Below are 25,924 nucleotides of genomic sequence, written 5' to 3' on the forward strand. Positions count from 1 at the left end.
TTAGCTGGCTGAATCAAATAATTGTTTGTATATGACTCTCTTACTGCTGAGTAGTCATTCTGATTGTAAGTATAATTAATTTCTCTCAGCTAGAATTTTTGGTATTGGCATCTCATTTTTATTTAAATCCAAAATAAATTGAGATGCCAAATACAGATTCAGGAGCCTAATTTAGCTCCACGTCATAAAATTTCTAGCCTGGTTTATTCACAGTTGCTTAGGTACTTGAACAAAGATAGCTATAGCAACAGCACAGTTACCCACAAATAATTCCCCTTCCAGAGTACCAGCAACACAACACTCAGAATTCATGTTCCAGATGCAAGTGTACATCTCTGGCACTGCTATCCATATACTACTCTGTCACTGTTTAGATCCCACCATCTGCAAGTCACACGTCTGCCTACACACAACATATTTTGTCTTTGGTGAAAGGCCAAAGGATGTTGCCTTTTTTTCCTTGTACAGATGATCTTCATTACATAAAGAAAAGCCACTTGAACCAAGGAATTTTCCTTCTTTCACAAGAACTCATCTATAGCTCTAGTTCTGAGCTCTTGGTTAGTAAGAGGGTCTTTTATTATGATCTTTCTGCATAATCCCCCCTTGCTAGTGTCATCTTCATACTTATTGCCACTTCTGTTACAGTAATATAGCTCTAATCACCCTTGCACAAACATGAGGTATCAAAAGGTGCCTACCATCTCCCCATCCCACTGAAAGCCTCTTTATAAAAAAAGTTCTTTTTATTGACTGTCCCCATTAATAAACATTTTTCTAAACCCCCTTAGGAGCCTTGGGCCTAAGCCCTTCTCTTTTTGGCCTCATCTTCCCGAATCTTATACACACATTTTCAAGTAAGAGTATTTTTAGGCTAATAAAAATTGAGCCTCATGTTGCAGTCAAAATATTTCACTGTCAGAGGATTTCTGAGGTCATACTGGCCCTCTAGGAAGATAGTAGATTTTCTGGCTGCTTTGCAGCAACAACCGCATCATTCATAGAAAAGATTTACTAACACTGTTTACCATCTAAAATGGAAGCCCGATCACTTCTGTGGACATATAAAACTTTTATTGTTTTTTATTCTGCGGCAGCACCACAACTGTTTCCTGCCACCCCTCCTGCTGTCAATTACATGTTCTGAATAGTGATAGTGCAAAAGGCTTTCCCCCCACCCCTCAAAGACTGTGTAATCACAGTTACCAATTGAGGACTGTTTGTTCTACAGACTCATTTCTCTATCCTTTGACATGGATCTCAGAACAGGGCTCAAAACACTAGAATAAAGGCATTAAAATTGAGGGCAGATTCTAATGAGAAGGACATTAACTCCTAAAGGGGAAATACATTTACTGTTAGATTGTTTGTCACTTTATTGGCTTCTTGTGAAGCAGTACATCAGGGAAGGTAAAATATAATTTTGTAATGAAAATCAGAGACAAGGCAAAGGAAGAATAAGGAGAATGGAATAGATAGGTCAGTAGTGTCTTCATTTCCAGGTGCTTGACACATGCCACAATTAAAAAGCCACAAAATATAGGAGTTCACTTTTATTTCTGATTCCTTTTTAGGTACTAGAATGACCATTTACTACAATAACTCTGGTGCAATTTTTTGGTTCCACTGTGGATTTCATTGGTTACTTTTAAAAATAACCACATTCAACAAAAGAAAAAGGAGATTATTTTCAGCCCTGAATTGTATGTCCTAAATACACAAGCAATGTTAAAGAATTTTTCCACACGCATTTTCTCTCCAGTGGAAAGGATATTAACAGACCTTCATGATTCGTGTTGCCTTGCACACACACACTTGAAACAACAGGACTCAACAAGCCTCTGGGCTTTCAACATCACATTGCAAGGACTATCAGTTTGTATTAGTCATAACAAACTGCCTATGAATATGCAGCTTGCAGTTTCCTTTATTTGGGAACAGTTGCTGGGCTAAGAAAATTACAGTTTTCCCTTTCATCTCTATTTGCAGCCAGTAAATGAAATGACAAATGAATGACAGACAGAATCATATTCGGTAGGTTTTTCAGTAAACTTGACTTTTATGACACTTCTAGAGTTTCCCAATGTTGTTGCAACCCCCAAATCCTGGTCACAGCTATCTAATTTTAAAAAAAAAAAAACAGGAATTAAATGGTCATTATGAAAAGAAAAAAATTGTTAAATAGCCAGTCTAATCAAATTTTGGTTTTTTTAATAACTTTTTTTTACTGATGAGAAATGAAACTGTAATTACAAATAGAATAAACTTCTTTATATATAAATACAGGACAATGTGTACCAGCAACATACTTTGATTATGATTTTTAAAATCTCTTTCCTAAGACATTTTAAGGGTCAATTGCGGAAGAACTCTGTACATGTGAAGTATAAGGGTAGTGAGGCCTACATTCCCCCTGCTTTTCCATTTCTCCCTCCTCCCGTACTACTGATGAGCCAGAAGCAAGCCTCGAGGAATATACGCCATTGTAGCAAGAACGAATTGTAGATAAGGGCGGGAAAATAACAATCTTGTTTACCTAAATGTACTGATCATGTAAACAAAGTCAAAGGACAAGCAGTACAACTGAATCATACTGTAACAAGCAATGAGGAACCCCCGGAAATTTTCAAATTACCACAAATAAGGTAGAGACACAGTATTTAAAGCTGCACCAGAGTACAGCAATTTGGACCTCAACGATGGGCTTTGGGTACCGATGTCTTGGAAGCTGAGACAGTCTCCCACTTCATCTGCAGCCGAAACGGTTCCCCAGCTAGCAGAAGGGATGTAAGAAATGCTGCTTTTCCTATCATGTTGTTCTTTTAGTTAAGGAACACAGCTGATAGCTGTCAGAAAATAAACTGCTTGTGCTTGATAGATACCTGTGTAGCATGTCATTTGAGAACCCAGTGTCAGACCTCAGACTTACTCTTGCCAGAAACACCAGAAAATATGCATCTTCTCTTTCAGTACTGTAAAAAAAGTCTTTATATAAATGACATTTATTTATAGCACATTTTATTGTAGGGGAAATTCTTGTCTTATACTTTAAGTATGTATTATTTTCATGAATATAAATCCCTTCATCCAGGATCACAAAGGATATGTCCATACTAATGTTTACTCATAATTTAGCAGGTGTCAGGTAACACATTAAGTAATACAACTGTCAGTTACCATATAGACCAGATAAACATGATTAGGAACAAATATTTGTAAAGGTAAAGTTGGGTTAAACTTGGCTAGAAACAAACGTGTCATTTCTATATGATAACAGTAAATTCTGTTAGTTAACAAGTACTAAAGCACCAATAAAGATTCAAATTTAGACATACCCAAAATGTGTGATACTGACTTATAAGACTCACAATGAGGAACAGATGAATCGACATTGTGACGGACCAGGCCGGGTCTGGGCACAACTGAGGGCTTCTGCTCAGGGTGAATTGCTCAAACTCGGGGCTCCTTACAACCCCTGATGGGAGGCCTTTCCCAAATAGGCCACAAACCAGTCACACAGAGCACTTCAGCTGCCAATCTGGCCAGCCAGAAGCCTCGCGAGCAAAACCCATCAAACACCGCAGCTCTTTCTGTGCCCCAATCACACAGGAGAGGGGTTTTAGAACCCAATCTCACCTACCCTGAACAGGTTCTTCCAGTCCCAAGAAACCAGCCACAGTTCCCAGGTCAATTTACACTCTGGATCTTACCCACAAGATCACGCTGAGCCAATCCTTTAGAATCTAAAATCTAAAGATTTATTGCTAAAAGAAAGAAAAGCATGAGAGTAAGGTTGTTAAAGGATAATACATTACATGCATCGCATCACACAGTTCTCAATGCAGGCTCTTAGCAAAGATGTTATAACTGCTGGCTTAAAAGTCTTTGGTATACATCCTATGTCAGGATGGGTCCACAGTTCTTTCCAGTTCGTGGTTCCCTGCAAGGCTGCCCCTGGGATCAAGAGCTGAGCTGAAGACCAAGATGGAGGGTGCCACATGGCACTTAAATACCTCTCCTGGCATCTTCTTGGCTGCAGCAGGTCACCTGGTCAGCGGCCTATCCCTGTGTTCCATGCTGGTAGCATTCCTGAGATGTGTATTGGCACCTAGAGATTCATTGTCTCCTTGCTAATTAGCATAGCAATTGGCTGAGCTTTCCTTTCCCCTTTGCTCAGCCACAGACAGAGAACTTTCCAGCATCCATACAGAGTACATGTTTCTAACTCTACATACAGATATTGTAACGCTACATGGGTATCAGTTGAACAGAAGCTTTCATGTGACACCTCACATGGCCCCCTTTATATATACTTTAGGGCAAACATCCATCTGTGTGTGCAGCAGTGATCTGGCTGCTTCCCTTAAAATCCAGTAACGTGACAGATATACACACAAGATGCAGGCTTTTTGTGTTCTTTACCACATAATGAGCCAAATCTTATACAGAGAAGGAAAAATGAAGTAACTTCTGAGCTGCAAGATATGCATCTGATTTTGACTGCAACACCTCTGTCAACCCCAAGAGCATATATAATTGTGTTCATTTCCAGGGCAGGAACATGCCTGTGAGCCACATCTCTCACCAGTGTAGTCTCTCAAGCATGATAGACACATGATTAATGCACTTTTGCTCTTCTCTGTGTCACACAGTGGATGTAAGTGTAAGCAGGGTCTGAACTACTGCTTGCAATCAGCCAGCTAAAAGGAGAGAGCAGCCCTAGGGGTGGGGTATGCTCACTCAAATTGTTTAGCCCTGCAAGATAATTAACTCTTGATATGTAAATACAGCTCATGCCGGGATGGGGAAGGAATCCAAGGTGTGATTATGTAAATCTAATTCAGCCAGGGCTGATGGAGGATCGGTTGTTAGAATGGAAAGTTGTGTATTGTAACTAATTTGGGCTGTTGTGGGGTCACAAACCATGCTACCCCTAAATATGGGAAGTGTAAAATATGACACCAGTGCTTGCAGGAGACACACCATCATTGTAAGAGGTCTCAGATAAACAAGCCTCCCCCTTCCAGAGTTAAATGAACTAATTTGGGGAGAAAGGGCTTGAGCCAGCCTGCTTCATGCCTGCCAGGTATGAGCTGTAAGACTGGTTCAACCAGCTGCCTCTTCCTCCCCAAATCCCAGTCTAAGGATAGACCTAAAGCAGACTCCATTAAGAGTCTTTTTGTTATATCTAGGTGGTGGCTAAAGAGTTGAAATCACTGACGGTATGTCTACACTACCACCCTAGTTCAAACTAGGGTGGTTAATGTAGGCAACCGAAGTTGCAAATGAAGCCCGGGATTTAAATTTCCCAGGCTTCATTTGCATCTTGCCGGGCGCCGCCATTTTTAAATCCCCGCTAGTTCGGACTCCGTGCCCGCGGCTACACGCGGCATGGAGTAGGTAGTTTGGATTAGGTGTACCTGTAGTTTGGAATAGGTTAAAGGATAATACCACGAGGAGTAACAGTAGTTCAGAATAGGAAGCCTAATCCGAACTACCTACTCCGTGCCGCGTGTAGCCGCGGGCATGGAGTCCAAACTAGCGGGGATTTAAAAATGGCGGCGCCTGGCAAGATGCAAATGAAGCCCGGGAAATTTAAATCCCGGGCTCCATTTGCAACTTCGGTTGCCTACATTAACCACCCTAGTTCGAACTAGGGTGGTAGTGTAGACATATCCTAAGAGCTGAAGTCACTGGCTTGGCCTGGAGCCAGACCCATTGCGGCCAGCAGGACTGCTGATGGGAGCGACCGGAGGGTAGGAGCAGCGGCAGGCAGCCAGCAGAGTGGCTGGCGGGAACAACTAGCGGGCAGCCGGTAGGAGCAGAGGCAGGTGGCCAGCCGGTGGGAGCAACTGGCCAACAGGGGCAGCACATAGATGGCATCATATCACAGTCTATGTCTGGGTCTGCACTGACTGGACAGTGATGTAAGTGGAGCGTTTGAAGCGGGGTTGGACTAAAGACCTCTAGGCAAAAGACTTCACCCTGCAGACCATGGGGATGGTACCTTGCTCACAGGTTGTTTGTGTTATAGGTTTTTACTGGTTTTGTGTGGTTCTGTGGGTTGATGCTTGCCTACTGTAATTAAACAGACTGTTTCTATCTCCGACTCAGTGCTTGCGAAAAGGGAAGAATTGCCTCTAAAGGCACCCAGTGGGGGCTCATGCCAGTTTTAGTCACCTTGTTGAAGCGACCCCCCTAGACATTGAACCTGGCCCTTCTGGGTGCCGACTGGCACCAGCAGAAGGGTTACATAAGTATAGTGGCCTAAGTTAATCTGATTAATTTTGCCCTGTTTGCTATTTCTGTCTTGTCAATCCTATAATACTTCCTTTGTTTCTATATTTAATGAAGGTAAAAAATATGAAATAGGACACTGCATTAACCTCTCTAATGAAATGACAGCACCTTTCTAATCAAGTGAGATGTATAACCAAGAAAGATAAAGTTGGCTCATGTAAGCCAGCTGGCTCGAATCCTGGGTCCCTGTAAGTCGGCTGGCTTGAGTCCTGGGTCCTGACCTGTGCTCAGGCCTGTAAATCGATGTCCAACAGTTCCCTTCAAACCCTGGGCCTTGAGTACAGGGCAGGCCAAGCAAATAAAGACAAATAAATAGAAGTTCGTGAATTCGGAAGGCCCAGGCCTTAGTTCAGGGCAGGGCAGCAACACAAATGCAGTTCTACAGTTAGTATAGCCCAGGCCCTGGTTCAGGGCAGGGCAGCAAAACAAAAGTAGTTCCACAGGCAAGAGGGGGGGAGAGGGAGACTGACACTCAGTTCGTAAGGTGATGGGGGGGGACGTATGTCCTCCCTACTGCACTGCATCCTGGCCCAGGGCCCTGGCAAGGCAGCTTTGGCTGCCACTGGGGTCAGCAGGGATCCAGCCCGCAACTCACTGACACACTCTAAACTTCAAGGCTATGTCTACACTGTAGGCTTTTTGCACAAGAACATCTGTTCTTGCGCAAAAACTTGCAGAGCGTCTACACTGCACGCACGTTCTTGCACAAGTACATTTACAGTACAGCGTTAGAAAACAGCTTTTTCCAGAAGAATTATTCCTCTCCCCATGAAGATTAAGCCCTCTTACACAAGAGCTCTTCCACAAGAGGGCAGTGTAGACAGGCAACATGAATTTATTGCGCAAGAAAGCCCTATGGTTAAAATGGCCATCAGAGCTTTTTTGCGCAAGAGAGCGTCCACATTGCCAGGGATGTTCTTAGCAAAAGCACATCTCTTGCACAAAAGCACATGGCAGTGTGGACGTGCGAAACAGTTCTTGCACAAGAAGCCTGCAGTGTAGATGTAGCCTAAGTGTTATCAGATCAGACCCCCGCCCCTTCCCGAGTCAGTGAGCAGCCACCTCTGTTCACTACAGCTCCGCAAAGAAAGGTCATTCAAATCTCCCCATTATTCAATAACAGCCGGGGGGAGAGAGATCATGTGCAGCACAGCTAAGAAACAGAGATAATGTGCTGAGGCCAATGCCCATTATGGTCACCAATATTGTCTCATTTTTAGGCCCTGTCAATCTATCCATTATCTCATGTCATACTTGAACTGTAAACTCTCTGGGGCAAGGACTGTCTTGTTCTGTGTTTGAACAACACATACCTTGTCCATGAGTGGAGCTCGTAGGCCCTATTTTTTGTATTAACACAATAATAAACAACACAATAATACTAAGGGGGGATAAGATAGATGTCTATAAAATCATAAGTGGTGTGGAGAAAGTGAATAAGGAAACGTTATTTACTTGTTCCCATAATATAAGAACTAGGGGCCACCAAATGAAACTAATGGGCAGCAGGTTTAAAACAAATAAAAGGAAGTTTTTCTTCACACAGCACATAGTCAATCTGTGGAACTCCTTGCCTGAGGAGGCTGTGAAGGCTAGGACTATAACAGGGTTTAAAAGAGAACTAGATAAATTCATGGAGTTTAGTCAATTAATGGCCATTAACCAGAATGGGTAAGGAATGGTGTCCCTAGCCTTTGTTTGTCAGAGGGTGGAGATGGATGGCAGGAGAGCGATCACTTGATCATTACCTGTTCGATCAGGGGTTGGGAACAGGTCCCATATGAAGAGAGGCTAAAGAGACTGGGACTTTTCAGCTTAGAAAAGAGGAGACGGAGGGGGGACAGGATAGAGGTCTCTAAAAGCAGGAGTTGGATGGAGAGGGTGCATCAAGAAAAGGTCTTCATTAGTTCCCATAAAGAAGGACTAGAGGACACCAAAGGAAAGGAATGGGTAGTAGGCTTCAAACTAGTAACAGAAAGTTGTTCTTCACAAAGCAAAGAGTTAACCTGTGGAACTCCTTGCTGCAGGAGGCTGTGAAGGCTACAACTAGAACAGAGTTGAAAGGGAAGTGAAATCAAGTCATGGAGGTTGGGTCCATGGAGTGCTATTAGCCAGGGGGTAGGAGTGGTGTCCCTGCCCAAGGTTTGTGGAAGGCTGGAGAGGGATGGCACGAGACAAATGGCTTGGTCACTGTCTTCGGTCCATCCCCTCCGGGTCCCTAGTGTTGGCCGCTGTCGGCAGACAGGCTACTGGGCTAGATGGACTTTTGGTCTGACCCAGGACGGCCATTGTAAGCTCAGGGCTCAGGGTCGGGTGTCTCAGTGGACCCCCTTGATTCTCTTGCACACCTGCTCCTGGGTGGCCAGGCTGGCAGCTCTTCTGCCCTAGCCGGCCACTTTTCTGTGCCTAGTGCGGAAATCGTGGACGAGGTCCATGATGTCTGCACTAGCCCAGGTGGGTGCCCGCCTCTTGCGGTCCCGGGCAAGCTCCCGGAAGCCGCCAGCCAGGTCCCGGGAAGAGGGGGAGGGCTGGGGGGCATCGGGTGGGTGGCTCGATCGTGCCAGGTGCAGGGTCTGCTGGCTAGGTGCTGGCAGGCTTGCACCTGGCATGGGCACCGTAGCCAGCCCGTGCCCCTTTAAGGGATCCGGGGCTGGGAGGGGGGCAGACGAGTTTCCCTGGTGTTGGCCAGAGTGGCCACCAGGGAAACCTGGGGAGGGCTAGCCTCCCACTAGTTCGAATTAAGGGGCTACACACCCCTTAATTCGAACTAGTAAGTTCGAACTAGGCTTAATCCTCGTAAAATGAGGTTTTCCTAATTCGAACTAAGCGCTCCGCTAGTTCGAATTAAGTTCGAACTAGCGGAGCGCTAGTGTAGCGCCTATCAAAGTTAATTCGAACTAACGTCCATTAGTTCGAATTAACTTTGTAGTGTAGACATACCCTAAATGATTTCCCTGTCACATGGGAAGTTTGTGGTGGAGCAAAGACTACAAACAAGATCTTGGAAGTCCTAGGGAAGTGCTTTGATCACTGGACCATCTTCTTTTGCTGACAGAGTACTTACTTACTTACTGCCCGTTATGCCAATGGCGCATAGGGCAGCAACAAAGTCCTTCCACTTCTGTCGGTCACAGGCCAAAGCGCCTATTGTTTCCCAAGTGTGATGATGGTCTTTTAATTCTTGTTCTACCGTTCGGCGCCAGGTTGTTTTTGGTCTTCCTCTCTTTCTCTTCCCATCTGGTTTCCAGTGGAGTGCAATTTTCGTAATAGATCCGTCCTCTCTTCGTAACACATGACCTATCCATCGCCAGCGTCTTTTCATAATTATAGTGGCCATGTCTTCTTGTTTACACTGAGACAGTAGATCTTCGTTGGAAATTTTATTTGGCCAAAATATCCTGATTATTCTTCTAAGATTCTTGGTATGGAATGTAGACAATTTAGTAAGGTCTCGTTGTATCATGCGCCACTGCTCTTCAATCTTGCTGACAGAGTACAAGAATAGAATTAACATGCTTCAAAAATGGCCTAAGCTGACACTCAGTATACCAGTGCAAACCTACAACGTAAACACGGACCATTGGCAGAAACAAGGTTTACTCATCTGACTTACTGTGGTTTCGAACATCATATATTCTTGCTAATGCAATAACTGGATTCCTCAAGAAGGCTTGCAAATGCAACAAAGTGAAAGGTAACAAAGGTAACTTGTGCCTCACTGATACTGCACAACACTGTAACTACTTCTGCAAGAGACCTGAATGTGCTAGGTCTCTCTCACTGTGGGAACATTTGTATGATTTTGATTCAAATAACATACCACTGAACTGATTTAAAATAAACTGAACTGAGTGCAGGAAGATGTGTCTGGTTGTTTCTGTGAGCATGCATTTTCAGGGGGAAGAAAATTGCCAACTCTCATGATTTTAATCACAATTCAAAATAGCTAGAGGTATTTTCTCCACTTGTGTCATAAAAAGCATGACAAAAGGCTGCCAATTCACAGATTTTCCCTGATTCAAAATGACCGCCATTTCCTATCACTGTTTACAAAGCTAGAGCCAGAAAGATGGCTAGTGGGGGAAACAAAGGCTGCGAAAAGGAGGTAGCAGTTCTTAAACTTGGCTGCCACCTCACACTGTTTTCAGTGAGACTGAAGCCATGACCACAGGCAAAACCACTCTGTGGTTTAGGGGGTTGGAAAGGTCACAGGGGCTGTGATAAGCAGCAGAGATACTGGGAAAGGTGAATGAGGAGATGGGGAGCAGGAGGCTGATTTAGGAGATGCAGAGGAGGATAGTAGAGGGAGGGAATTCAGGAGCAGCAGGAAACGGGGAAACGGAAATGCTACCCAGTCTCATGCAGAAAACAACTCCTTGCAAAAGGCTAAACAATCCCATATTATATTTATTGCAACATCAGCACTTACATGTGATTGTGTTTCTGTGCAAAAACTTACATTAGTCACTACAGTCATTTTTAAGTATTACAAGTTATTTCAACACTTTTAAAAAAATAAGTCATAAAGGAAGAACGCCCCAAAGATATTGGTTACTGGTATCTGCCCATAAACTGACAAAATTAGTTCTCTCCTACTTACTGTAAAGAGGTATTCTCTTTTATAGCAGTACTACATAAACATGAAATTTACTCATAGATAATGAAAGAAATGTGTCTGTGTTGCATTCAATGTATAATACTCATTTTTGTCTGTCACACTCTGTTTTGATATATTTCTCTGCCCTCTGTTCAGCTAGATTCAGAAAGCAAGAATTAGTATAACATCCTTTAATAGATTTACCAACCCCTAAAAAGTACTATCAGTGCAATGTGTAGTGCAAATCATGACGCATTAATTAGGGCACAGGTTCACAATCTATTCACTATATAGCCTTTCTTTAAATCAAAAGCAATACACTAGGAGAGGAAGCAGTCAAGACAGTAATAGATAATGGATGGCAGTTCCCACATTGCAGGGGTGAGGGGATGGCAAGGGTAGTCATACCCAGGGCAAGGCATACGTTTGTGTGCATTAAAGGAGTTTTTTTCAACCCGAAGTGATCACAAACACCTTAGCAGCAGAGTAGAGCAAAGTCCAGAGACAGACTGAAAAATGTAACTTGATGTTTTTATAAATCTCATGGTTCTGGGGGCACTCCTAATTTTTTAAATCTTGAAGGTCAGCACTGTGGAAACTTGAGAGAGAAAGGTAGGGGGCTTCCAAGGGCATTAACATAGCACCACTATTTATTCTGGTAAGGAAGCTGTTGACTAAGGCTGACTTAGGGGCCAGAGGGAATAACATAGTAGCCAATAATATCAAGTTGCAAGAGTCTAGTAAAGCATACCATTCACTTTACAGCAATGACACATTTGCCAGTGAGAGAGGGAGTGCACTGTTACCTCACTGCAGCTCCCACATGACAACCCCTGCCCTTGAGATATCCTTTCCCTGGAATCAATAATCATTCACATTAGCTCCCTCAGGCTTCTCCTAGGCTGCTTTGTAAAGATCCACCCTTACTGTAGTAATACATTTTGCTGCCTTAATTCTTTTCCCTACCCACAAAGTCTGTGCTGGCTTCAAATTCATTCACAAGATGTGACCCTGCAAGGTACTGAGACCCCACTGCAAAGTAGCTGGACCCTTTCCAGAACTGGCCATGTCCTTTCACAAGTCTGATAAGGTTCAAAATTAGAAAATTGAGCTTGCTCACCACTCAGATGTCTAGAATTCTCCCTGCTTTCTATTACATCAAAATTAGTCTAGTCTACAAAGAAGGATAAGTCTGTCTCTCATCTTATGTTCAGAACCTCTGGCTCTCTCAATTCATATTCCTTACCATATCCAGTGTGATATTCCACACAAACCAAAGGTAAGTAAGGAATTAAAGCACAAGAGTCAATTATTTCAGAGAAAGTGAACAGAGAATGCAGGATTGGGACTAGTATATGTTCCATATTTAACTAACTGCTTATTTAAAACTTTTAGCGACTTTCGCTAGAGGAGTTGGCCAATTTCTCTAGGAGCAGCATAAACTATGAAAGATACGTTTTTTGAAATCTAATCAGCATTGGATTATGAGCTTCTTCTAAAGTAATTCTTGAAGTTTGGTTTTTGTTTTGTTTTGTAAACACACTTAAGAGACTTTTCCAGCTCTGCATGATTTTATTCCATGAAGTGTTAAAAGTAGGGCTGTTATTTAATCACATTTAATTTGTACAATTACCTCAAAAAAATTAATGATAAACTGCAGTTTTAATTGCACTGGTAAACAATACCAATTGAAATTTATGAAATATTCTGGATATTTGTATATATTTTCAAATGTATTTATTTCAATTACAATACAGAATGTGAAGTGTACAGTGCTCATTTATATTAAATATTTGTACTGTAAAAATGATAACATATATTTCAATTTACCTCATACAAGTTCTGGAGTGCACCTTCATAATAAAGAGATTTCAGCTTACAAATGTAGATTTTGTATTACATAATTGCACTTAAACAAAACAATGTCCCCAAGTCTATTCAGTCCTACTTCTTGCTAAGAGAAGCAAGTTAGTTTACATTTACAGGAGATACTGCTGCCCACTTCTTATTTACAATGTCACCTTGAAGTAAGAACAGGTATTCACATAGCACTCTTGTAGCCTTCACTTTAAGATATCTACATGCCAGATGCACTAAACATTCATATTCCTCTTCATGCTTTGGCTGCCATTCCAGAGGATATGCTTCCATGCTGATGACACTCATTAAAAAAGTGTCAATTACATTTGTGAATAAAATCCTTGGGGGAGAATTGAATGTCTCCTGCTGTTTTACCCACATTCGGCCATATTCATAGGCGGCGAGTTATATGGGCTCATGGTGCCCATGCTCCAGCAATATTCAGAGCTGGGGGCCCTGCTCCACCAATATTTGGAACTGGGTCTCCCCCAGCCCTGCCTGGAGCAGGCCCTGGCCCCCACCTGCAGCTCCCTCCCCCCCCCCCCGCAGGTCCTCCCCCCGGGCCCCAGTGCATCCCCACCAGCCCTGGAGCATCCCTGCCGGAATGAAAACTGCACATGGCAGCGTGCTGAGATGGGAGAAGCCCAGGCATGATGTCATGGCCCAGGACTTTAAAACCGTGTGGCCTAGCTCCAGGCCCAGCAAGTGGTCTGGAGCCCCAGAAGCAGCTGAGGCCCAATCACAGACTCCAGCACTGCAAACTAGAAGAAAGAAGGTGGGGAGGAGTAAGGGGGGCTGGGGAGGGGGAAAAATAGGGGGAAGGGTGGGAGAGGAAGGGGCTTGTGCTGAGGGCAGGGCAGGAGAAGAAAGGGGAAGGTACCAAGGGACAGAGTTGAGTAGAGACAAATGCCAGGCGGCCAAGTGGAGACTGAGGAAAAGGGCAGGAGGGGGGACAGGGTGATGCTGGGAGAGGAGAGGGTAAGGGCACTGGGGACTAAGGCAGGAGGGAGAGGTGCTGGGAGAAGGTTTGAAAGAAGGGGTGGGCATGAGGAAGGTGGAGATTGAGCAAGTCATCTGAGAGGGCACAGGGGTATGAGAGAATGGGGGGCAGAGCGTGGTGAGGGGGTGGGCATCAGGGAAAAAGAGGACAAAGGGAACAGGGACACTGAGGGAAGAGGGGGCACCAGGAGAGTTCAGGGGTAAGGGAAGGTCCAGGTGCCAAGGGATTCTGGGGGTGAAGCAGGGCACACACCTGAAGGGGAGGGACCAGCACCAGTAGGGAGAGGCAGGGCAGGTGTGTTTTAGGAGAGGGGATGAGGAGGGATAGCTCAAATGATCAGAGTGGGGCTACTGGAGGAGTGGGCACAGTGGGGAGAGAAGGGCTGGTGGAGAGGGGCAGGTCTCAGGAGGGCTGAGACTCCTCCTGAAGGGCAGGAGTCCGAGTCAGGACAGAAGAGGAGGGTGAGGGGCTGGGGGGCAGCAAGCACCAGGGGAGCTGATGAAGCAAGGGGAGGAGACATGGCAGCAGAGAGGGGCAATAAAGGGAAACTGGTAAACACTTATGGTTTCCAGTCCATTTTTACATTATTTAATAAAATATATATCAGCTTACAGGGCAGGTGGGCGGTGGGGTGGGACTAGACCCATTCTGGGCACCACCAAAAATTATACAAACCTGCCATATTTTTCATATTATAGCAGTTTCAGATGATGACCCAGCACTTGTTGTTTGTTTTAAGAACTATTTCACTGAAGATTTGACCAAACACAAAAAAGGTAGCAATGTGAGAGGTCTAAAGAGAGTTACAGCACTCAACCCAAGGTTTAAAAATTTGAGATGTCTTCCAAAATCTGAAAGGGATGAGGTGTGGAACCTGTATAGATTCAGCTAGACTAAGCTTGACTGTTTGGAAATTAAGTTAGTTGAAACATAGGACAGATGTGTGCAATTCAGAGACAGGAACAAGTTCTTCAAACTTTAGTGATTATAGGGGTTTCATTAATGTGCCACTAGCTAGCTTTTTCACTGAGTGATAGCATCAAGTATTCATTCAAAATAGTATTTCCTATATATACATTTGAAGTGATTCTCCTTGTAATGAAGCAAACATAACTTTGATATGTCTTCTGTAGTATGAGTTTAGTCTTCCAAGACAGGTGGGGTTCTTTTTTTAATGTGCACTCTGTGCATTCACATCTTCATAGCCCTGAATTAAATTCTCCATCACATCTGGATTTATTTCTCCTGATTCACAGAAGAAAGCCTACTAGAAATTAACCAGTAATTTTATAATAAAAAAAGTCTTGGTGTAAACTTACTGGATATTGATCCATATTCAGATGTAATTCTGGTCCTCATGCTATCACGATCCATTTTTCCTTATAAAGGCTCTAGGAAATACCGTGGGAGGAAGCTTGAAACAGTCAGTGAGCCTCTCAAGTGGGAGACTAGGCTTAGGTCCTTGGAATCTGAAACTCTTCCAGTACCTTACATAGCAGATATTCCAACGTTCATATGAATCTCCAGCCACCTACCAGGACGAGAGAAACATATTGATGGTGGCCCGGAGCCTCAGCATTATTTATTGCTCCCTTTTCTCAGGCTCTACTTCCCTTTGGAAATTCAGTTCCATGATACTAAATGGGACCACCACAAAAAAAAAAATCACAATGAGGGACTGTGCAGCTACCACTGTTTTAACTAGTAGTAACTCATAGGCACATTTCTGATCAGAAATATGCTCAATCTCCTAGAAAGCCTGCCACATCAAACAGCTGCTGCTCACCTCAATCCTAACCCTAACCCTAATTCTACCCTTGATGAGCATCAGAGCTCTTGCAGCATGTGGGGAAGGGAAGATGTGGGCAGGATCACTGCTCTCTCTCATTTGTGGGTTTGGCTATCCCGAAGGCATAAAAGCAAGGTAAACACTGTAGTAGCACACAGTTAGCAAAAGAGAACATAAGCCATACCAAGAGAAAAAAAAAAGAGAAGTGGCACATATATACCCCATCTTTGATGTGAAACATTTATGGACACATTTTAAGAACACTGCTCCCATCTAAGCAGCCAGATTTTCAGAAGAGTTCACATGTTGGGTACAAGCTTGGGTGAGAGCCCTTAGGACAATTTGGCCATTGTGACCTTATCCAGTATATACCTGTTTCCCTCCACTCGTTTCTTTGGGCTCTGAGACAGACCATTAGATTTTCATGGATCTCTATCACCCGCCTTTTTCTCCCCAAAACAAGGACTGCTGTACAGAAGACATGCAAAGTGGGCCCAGCTTCTGGCAGTGAAAGAGAAAAAGTTTGTCTCTCATCAACAGAAGTTGGTTCCATAAAAAAATATTTTATCATACTAAATGGCCCCACCACAGAAAACACCATGAGTGAGTGCAGAGGTACAGCTGCCATTGCTTTGACCGATAGTAACTCATAGGCAGAACTCCCATCTGAAATCTGCTCAACCTCCTAGGAAGCCTGCCACATCAAACAGCTAGGGGCATGCTTTCATCTGAAAAGGTGACGCTCTGAAAGCTAATTCTGTTCATTGTTTTCATTATGCTCAAAATCCTGATGGAAAACACAACTTGTTTTCACAGCTCTTTTCTTCAATAGCTCAGTTCTTATTCAAGATACAGTACCGCGAATTATTTGACAAGGGTAAGTGAAGATTTATCCTCACAGCTGTCACAAGCCAACAGGAAAATAAAGTTCTGCAGTCTTATTTACAATAAAGGCATACATTAATAAAGTTGTTTGACTTTGCAGTTGACTATGGAATTGTTCCAGCGCTCACATCACTGAGTTTCTGTTAATGAATGACTGGTACTGCCTCACCAAAATCCCCTTGCGCAAGTAGCATTCTATTTCCTTAAGGTTCTTTTAACTGTGTGAAACAACAGTTCACACGCTTGTCTTATCACTGCTAACAGTAAACTAGCTGTAAACCTTGTCAACACAAATGGTCATACTAAGAAATCTAGCTCCAGTTTGATCATAATAAAGTTCAGATGTTTATCCAGAGCCTCTCCAAGTTTCTTGGGTGCATGAAATGGGCTGGAAAGAGAGATAGGCCCAAAGCAGCGTACAAGTCTGAATCCTTTGAAACTGGAGGGTCTGAATCTAGATTTAGATCTGAACTTCTAAACTAAGAAGTATTACTACACAACTATGTGAACGTTGCATGTGAGCACAAACACATTTTGGAGAAGTATTTACCTTACAGTAGCAACAAACATCCCCCAGTCAGGATCAGGGCCCCACTATAAAGGATATTGTACTAATATACATAAAACATAATTTTTGCCTCCTAGATCTTATAGTCTAAAATTACATAGCAGATATACATAGCAGTCTGCCACTGTTTGATGTTGAGCAAGTCACTAACTCTTCTGTACTCCAGTTTTTCCATCTGCAAAGTTGGGATAACCATGCTTTGGTAAAGGATGTGAAATCCGAGATAAGAACTAACAAGTATTATCACTGACTATATATAGAAAGTACTATTAAAGTATCCATTCTTTCAAATTGAACCAGCATGTGAGTTATCTGCACAGTGACAAGAATACCAAGGGGAATTCCAGCATAGAAACACAGGACTGGAAAGGACCTCAAGGTGTTATCACATTCAGCCCCTTCTGTTGAGGCAGGGCCATGAACACCTACAACCATCTTTGACAGGTGCTTGTCTATGCTATTCCTAAAAAATATGAATAGAAATGTAGCCGTGTTAGTCTGGTGTAGCTGAAGCAAAATGCAGGACGATGTAGCACTTTAAAGACTAACAAGATGGTTTATTAGGTGATGAGCTTTCGTGGGCCAGACCCACTTCCTCAGATCAAATAGTGGAAGAAAATAGTCACAGCCATATATACCAAAGGATACAATTTTAATATGGTTGTGACTATTTTCTTCCACTATTTGATCTGAGGAAGTGGGTCTGGCCCACGAAAGCTCATCATCTAATAAACCATCTTGTTAGTCTTTAAAGTGCTACATAGTCCTGCATTTTGCTTCACCTAAAAAATATGGAATCCTGATAAGCTTCTTTGTATGTCCATGCAAGTGCTTAACTATTCTTATAGTTAGGAAAAATGTTCTAACATCTCATCTACATCTTCCTTGCTGCAGATGAAGGCAATTACTTCTTGACCTACTGTCAGTGGATATAAAGAACAATTGATCACCATCCTTTTTAGAACAGCCCTTAATATGTTTGAAGATGTTAGCACCCTCCTACCTTAGCCTTCTTTTCTGAGCACTGGACAAGGGTTTTCAAAGTTATTCAAAGTACTGTACAGATGGGGCTACTGTCATATTTTTCCAGATTGAAAGGCCATTGCAGAAAGGGTAGTCAATTACTTAAACACCACGAAGTCAGTGGAAGAGTTAAACTCAGACCTCAAGTCTCCACCCACTAGATAATACTGCTTCCTAAATATGAAAATAAATCCACTTTCAACAGGTAAACTATGAATAAGACCCTTAATTTTGAGTTTAAACTGATTTTTCCTTGAAAGTGTCTGGGGTTACAAAAAGTTACTCAGTTTTTTCTGTTTGTCATCCTACTTTTGTATCAAAGACACAAAAATAACTGTTTGTTAGGAAAATACATTGCATGGAACTGTGTATTATCATAATGCATTCATCTATGTGTATATGCAAAGTTGCCCTGTTGAAGAAAGGCTATGTCTAAAAGATACACACAACAAACAAACAGGCATGTACACAAGCTCTGAAGTATGTGCGCTTCTGAATGTACTGACAAATCTCACGCCCACCACCTACACATTTCAAGCTGTTAGCAAAAGCTTAAAGGTTTGACAGACAAAAATGGGAAGAAAACAAAATTAGTCTGAGAATACAGAACACAAGAAAGTATTCAAAAGTTAAAAATAATAGGAAAAGAGAATGCAGTTGTACATATGCTGTCACACAGGTGTGGGGTGTCACTGGGCCGTGCACCCCATCCACAGACAGATGTAACTCTTGGCCAGTAGGTAGAAGAGGTTTACTAGTTCATAAGGATACACCATAGAACAGGCTTGTTAGCAAAGGAACCAGAAGCAGTCAGTACTATACATGTTGGGGAGAGGAGGGCCCAGGGCCAGGGAGTTGGGCCCCATCTCTGTAACCTAAGCCAGTTAACAGTAATTCTCACACTCATACCCTGCAGGCAGCCCCTCCTCCTCCTTTGTCCAGCTTCTGGGGCAAAAGGTGTCACCTCATTGCACCCCTCTCCCCGACTCATGTAACATAAAGCCTGGACCCATATGTGCTGGGTTGGCGCAGCCTCCCTCAGTGAGAGTCACATGCAAAATTCCTATCGCCACCTAGGTACTGATGCAGTGCCCAGGGAAACTGAGGTACGCACACAGGGTTACACAGGAAAGTAGAAATCATATGCAGCATAACAGAGCAAATACATTGTGACAAAGTGAGGAGAGTATGTGCTGCAAATGGTGTGGCTCAATTATGAAATGTAAATGTTTATAGGCTACTAGTTCTAAATCTACAACAGTAAACTGTTTATTCAAATAAAAAGTTTCTATTTATTTCAGAATTAGAGACTTTATTTTCTTAAACTCAGACTCTACACAGCAGGACTAAAGCCGAAATAAGCTATGCAACTTCAGCTACGTTAATTGTGTAGCTTAAGTCAAAAAAGCTTATTTCGGCTTTTGATGCTATCTACACAGCAGAAAATCCGAGAAAGAGCCCTCTTCCTGCAACTTCCCTTACTCCTCATAAAATGAGAGTTACTGGAATTGGAGTAAGAAATCCTCCAGCTCAGCATTATTTCACCATTATGTCGAAATAACTGCTTGTAGTGTAGATGCAGTCTATGTTATTTTGAAATAATGTCAATTATTCCAAAATAACACTGCTGTGTAGACGTATCCAGAGGTGGCAGTGCATTTTGAGTTCTGTTCTAGTTCTGCAGCAAACCACATGAATGTATGAAATTCAAAGTGTTAATCCACTAAATACTTTTTTCCACATTTTTCTGTCCAGAGTGAAGTGTGATATTTACCCAGAAAAAAAATATAGTTTTTGCACTAATTTTGTGGTAATATACCCTGAAAAATTCCCAGGAAAAAATATGAAAATCAAGGGCCCTCACTATGGCGTTTCAGTTTCATAGCACATAACCTAGACCAAACGCTAGTCCCACAGCTGCAAATGTATAAAGCCAATTTTTATTTCTTTCCTTTATCATGCAGTGCATCAGATTGCTAGTTTCTTCTTTAGTCTGAGACCCAATTATAAATGTGGGGACAATGCAAGCAGATCATCAATTACAGGAAAATGCAAATAGATTTTCCTGGTTTTTTCCACAGCGGATACAGATGCATCTGTGAAAAGGATTTGAAATACTAGTACTAGGTTTTATAAGTTTTCCTTCAACTATATCGATTCAATTCCCCAGACTGGAATGGAATTACACCTATGTAGCCAAGAGAAGAATCTCGCCTACAGCCTCTCAGCAGCTAGTATGTTCAGATAAAATATGGGGATAAAGGTGAAGGGGATAAAGGTTTTAAATAAGGCTGTCAAAATTGTAACTAATACACATGATTAATTTGCGTTAACTTAAAAAAATTGTGATGAATTGCAATTTTGATTCCGCTATTAAATATGTTTGATGTTTCCTACATTTTCAAATACAGTGATTTCAATTACAACTCAATACAAAGCATACACTCATTTCATATTATTTTTTACCATTTTTACTGTGCAAATATTTGTAAAACGTATTTTTCAATTAATCTCATAAGTACTGTACTGCGATCTTTATTATGAAAGTACAGCTTACAAACATTGTTATATAAAAAACAATGTAAAACTTTAGAGCATACAAGTCCACATAGTCCTACTACTTCTTCAGCCAATTGCTCAGACAAACGAGTTAGTTTTCATTTAAAGGAGATAATGCTGCCCACTTTTCATTTACAGTGTCACCTGAAAGTGAGAACAGACATTTGCCTGGCACTGTTGTAGCTGGCTTTACAAGACATTTACATGCCAGATGCCCTAAACATTAATTTGCCACTTCATGCTTTGAACATCGTTCCAGAGGACATCCTCCAATGCTGATGAAAGGCTTGGGTAGATAACAATCCAAAGCTGCATGGACCAATGCATGTTTATTTTCGTCATCTGAGTCAGATGCCACAAGCAGAAAGTTGATTTTCTTTTCTGGTGGTTTGGGTTCTGTAGTTTCTGCATCAGAGTGTTGCTCTTAAGACTTCTGAAAGCATGTTCCACACCTTATCCCTTTCAGATTTTGGAAGGCACCTCGGATTCTTAAACCTTAGGTTGAGTGCTGAAGTTATTTTTAGACATCTCACATCTACCTTCTTCACATTGTCAGACTTGCATTGAAAAAGCAAGAGTCATTGGAGATTGCTGTAACATGGAATATGTTGCAGAATAAGGGTAAAACAGAGAGCAGGAGATATACAAGGAGTTCAATCACAAAATTAATTAATACATTATTTTTAATGAACATCATCAGCATGGGGGGGGGGAGAGATGTCCTCTGGAAAGGTGACTGAAGCATGAAGGCATAGATAACTTGCAATGCTGGCTACAACAGTGCCATGCAAATGGCTGTTCTCACTTTCAGGTAATTAAAAAGTGGGCAGCATTATCTTCTGTAAATGAAAACTAACTTGTTTGCCTGAGCAATTAGCTGAAGTAGGACTAAGTAGACGTGAACACTCTAAAGTTTTACATTGTTTAGTTTTTAGTGCAGTTTTACATAATTCTATGTTTGTAAGTTCAGCTTTCAAGATAAAGAGATTGCATTGAAGCACTTGTACTAAACGAATTGAATAATGTTAATGTACTTCTTTGTTTCTTTTATACTGTGTAAATATTTGTAATCCAAAATATGAAGTAGGAACTGTAAACTTTGTGTTCTGTTGTGTATCAACATATTGGCAAATGTAGGAAACATGCAAAAATATTTAAATAAATGGCATTGTATTATATTTAATTGTACAATTAATTGCACCATTAATTTTTTTAAATCACTTGACAGCCCAAGTTCTAAGTTGTTGTTTCTCCCATCCAACTTGTATAGGATTCCTGCAGTTAACAAGATACATCATCTCAAGTTTGACACACTGGTCAAGCCATCTCTAAGACCATCACTCTCATACTATGACTATGTGACGCTATCCCAACTCTGCATGGATGGAACAATATACAGATTTACACAGGCACATCATAGACATTTTAATTTATTAGAGCTGAAGAGACATTCTCAACTTAACAGAGTAGTTAGGTTCTCTTCACTGTATACGGAGCTTAACATCATTTTAGAGCATTAGAAAAAAGCAGCTGATCTGTTTCTGTGCCAGCATATTCTTGCCTTTACCTTTCACCTGAGCATCCTATGTCCCCTCTGGTGGATCCTCAGTTAACCCTTACCTTATCTTGCAACCATCAGATGTACGTTAATAGTCATTTGGGGTCATCTTTCCAAGGTTAAGCTGCATGGCATCCACCTGTTCTTGCCTGTCAAAATTAAATCTGGAGAGTGCTGAGTTGCTTGGTGAAGTACGTCATTTGAAGATACAACTATTCACCTATACTGTGGAGTGTGCACTTAATTAGGGTGTTTATGCTTTAATATCTAAAATGCCATGAGGAAAAGCTTATAAATAAGATCTTTTCCTGTGATAAAAGGATGAATGCCAATTTCAAGGTTTTATAACCTTGCTTAAATAATTTATTTACTCATTTGGGGCTTATTTTAAGACACAATTTTCATTAAATGCAACAGAGCTCCCCTACATGATCTCAGACATACGCAGCCTCCCAGATGGTAAGGAATGAAGCTTTAGGCTAAATAAATCAGCACTGTATGGCATAGAACACCAGCAGAATTTTGTTTTTCTTTCTCAAGAAGCATAACTGTGAATGCCTGGGTATAGCGATAGACCAACATGCATCATGTCAGCTATATGAAGTAAGTTTCCTTCTGTATAAATCATGCAAGCAAACAGCCCTTCAGATGTGAAGTTTTTCCATGCCTGTTACTCTTATTCTATTGATTCTTTTTGAATAAACATGCCTTCCATTTGCTTTGAAAGAAATGCAGGGGTTTGATGAGGACTAAGTTTACCATTTGAAAAGAATAAGATTCTACATAGGTGAATTTTGTATCTCTGAATTGTGAAAAACTGAAAAATGTTTTTCTAGTTACTGTGGTACAGTAAACTAACCATAATGACCCCTTCAAATAATCAAGACTTAACCACTGAAGAAAATTAGTATTTACATAATTGGAACTGATCTTTTGGAGAGCGCTTCATTTCCCAGTACAGGTTTGTATACCTATAGTCCTGAAAAAGTAATGAAATTCTCTGAAGGACTTCTAAATTCCATAGTAAGAAATCAAATTTTATATAAGTATAGAAATTATATATTTTAGAATGCATCTGTCTGTGCATCTTTGTCCAAAAACTCCTCCTAAATTGTAAGAGCTAAAACTATCAAATTTGGTACATAGCTACTTCTTACTCTAACTTAAACCAAGGTCAGGGTTTGGTTGTGCCTGGAAAATATGAAGAGCCAGGAATGGGATTATTTCGCATAACATGGAAAGGGAGGGGCACAGAGAGGAGGGACACAATATTAAGAGTGGCCACTGAGGGCAGTTGCAGAACCAAGCGAGTGGCCCACAGGGCTAGGGCTCCCCCATCTTGCCTACTCCCTCCCATGGAGTGCCTTCAGACCATGAGGGTGTTGGAGGGGGGGCAGCCCCCAGAGCCTGGCCCATTTTCCAGACAGCCTGTGGGCTGCAGGGGGGAGGAACAATGGGGGTGAAGCCCCTAGAGCCTCACCCCCCCCCCCCCCCAAAGCCTGCTGGAGGCACTCCTGGAGCCTCATGCTCCCCAGACAGCTTGCAGGTCATGGAAGGGAGGGGGAGCCACAAGGGGTAGCAGCCTCCAAAGCCTGGTCCCTCCACCCCTGCTCCCCAAACAGCCTGCAGACCACAAGGGAGAGCAACGGGTGGGAGGGCACTGGCAGGGGAGTGCTTCCCCAGTACCTGGGAAGAATCACTGCTGGAGCAGTGCCACCCTTGCTGCCATGGGCAGCCCCAGTAAGCCCCAGCCCCACCTCCCAGGCCCTTGTCCTTAGCCCTCTGCCCTGAGTCCTGCACCTCCCACCTGCCTTGACTTCAGCAGCCGCTCCCCCTGCCCTGAACCTCCAAACCCTCTGCCCTAAGTCACTTACCCCCTACCTCTGAACTCTCACTGCAGCTTTCATTTTTGAAAAATATAATCATTGAAATAATGGATATTTTTCATTTAAAAAAAAAAAAGAAAAGACAAATTCCTTCAGTTACAGATCTGAGCAATGCTGGGTACATATACCCACACATATATATATATATATATGTGCGTGCACACACACACACAAAATGAACTAGGTTGAAGGAAATCCTGATGGTTTCATTTGTCATTTGTTAATATCTCCGTCCACTTGCAGAGGAACTTCCCCCTGAGAAACTCTTAACACTTTGCAGACATTGATTTATATGCTTCTGTCAAGGCTGTTCCCCACTCTGGCATGACGAACGCGGAAGTGGGGACCCGCAAGACCACTCCTGTAGAGCACTTGCCTCTACAGGCTCTGGTATAACCTCTCCCCCACCCCACCAATCCTAATACCCAGATTTTGGGGAATCCACTGCCACCATCAAGTGCTTTTGAATCCACAAACTGGGTGAACACTTGAAACCAACCCCAAGGGTACCCCAAGCTCCTTTTCCCCAAAGGAACTTGAAAAAAGAAAAACAAGCTGCAGTCTGTGGTAGTTGACCCGTCAGTCAGGCATGCAGATACAGACAGACCTTCCAAGATACAAAAATCAACCAATACCAGCTAATTAAAAAAAGAAACAAACGTTTATTACCAAACCAAAGCTACAGTTGCAAGCATAGTAAAGTGGCTAGATGGGAAGAGCCACCATTTGATATGGATACTCAGGGAAACCTTCCTGGGCTAAAACTTAGTTACAAAAGGGAAAAAAACCACAATTACAAGCTCAGACATTATCTCCACGTCCCCAAACAAGGAAAACAATAAATCCTGATGAACTAGCTAACTTTTTCCCTATGTACACATTTTAAGAAGTCCGTTCTTGGACACAGAAGTGTGTCCCATCTCCCTCAGTCTCCGAAGAAACTGCTCTAACTCTCAGACAAAAAACAGAGATAAAATTCCTCTTTTCCAATTTGAAATTCCTACCTGCATTGTAATTGGCTGACCGCCCAATACCTGGCTAGGTACAGGAGGCATTAATTAACCCCTTAGTCGCCAGATGCTAGTCAGCTCTCCTGATTATGACAGCTTCATTTAACAAATCCATTAGATTTGTAAAATGGGTATACTTACATTATAGCTGGTGAACTGAAATAGACTTCTTAAATGACTTGCTAAAGATACACTAAAATCTGTGGCAAAACCAATATCTGTGGCAAAAGGTCCTTGTTTTAGCTACTAAAACAATGCTTCTGTTGGGTGGCTTTGCTACTATACTTCATAAACTCATTATTCATGTACTTTTCATATGAAAGTAAGTCAGAAAAAAAATAAAGATTTGCTTTCTTATCCCAGATGAAAAACGTCATTATTTTAGAGTTGATGTTGCTCAAGTATCTTTCCGATCAATGCAATTTTTAAAAGCACTCATACTAAGAATGACTAACATCCAGGACAACCTCTATTCACATTCCATGGCAGCCAAATACCATAATCTGCAAACATACAGGCTCCTCAGCGCCACAATTCCCTTTCATTTACAACAGATAGCCACCCATCAGTGTAGGAAGGATTCGATTTTAAATGGTAAATGTCAATAAATGTCCATGTTACTATACACACACAAAGGGCAGGTCTACACTACGTAAAAGATTGACACTGCCACAGTCGATCTTTCGGAGTTCAATTTAACAGGTCTAGTATAGATCAAACTCAGAGAGCACCCCTTTGGTGCCAGTACTCCTGCTCCTCACGAGGAGTAAGGGAAGCCAACAAGTGTTTGCTCCCATTGGCTTCCTGCTATTTGGACGGTGCGGAAATGCGATGCAAGATACTCAGCTAAATTACATAGCTGGAGTTGACACATCTTACTTCAATCTTT

At 42.2% G+C, this 25,924-nt stretch overlaps 1 long non-coding RNA gene across 2 annotated transcripts in view; it reads right to left on the reverse strand.

Annotated features, from left to right (window-relative positions):
• Positions 1–25,924, reverse strand: part of LOC102445180 (uncharacterized) — an 80,454-nt gene that overhangs the window by 49,697 nt on the left and 4,833 nt on the right. The window contains exons 2-3 of one of the 2 annotated variants that reach the window (XR_012901388.1): positions 17,125–17,174; positions 12,593–15,288 (exon numbers count right to left, since the gene is read on the reverse strand). The exons of the other annotated variant lie outside the window; for it this stretch is intronic. This is a non-coding gene — a long non-coding RNA (uncharacterized LOC102445180). Of the gene's footprint in view, positions 1–12,592; positions 15,289–17,124; positions 17,175–25,924 lie in introns of those variants that run through there. 2 annotated transcript variants of the gene reach the window in all.

The sequence above is a fragment of the Pelodiscus sinensis genome, chromosome 2 (genome assembly GCF_049634645.1).
Source record: "Pelodiscus sinensis isolate JC-2024 chromosome 2, ASM4963464v1, whole genome shotgun sequence".
Lineage (NCBI taxonomy): Eukaryota > Metazoa > Chordata > Testudines > Trionychidae > Pelodiscus > Pelodiscus sinensis.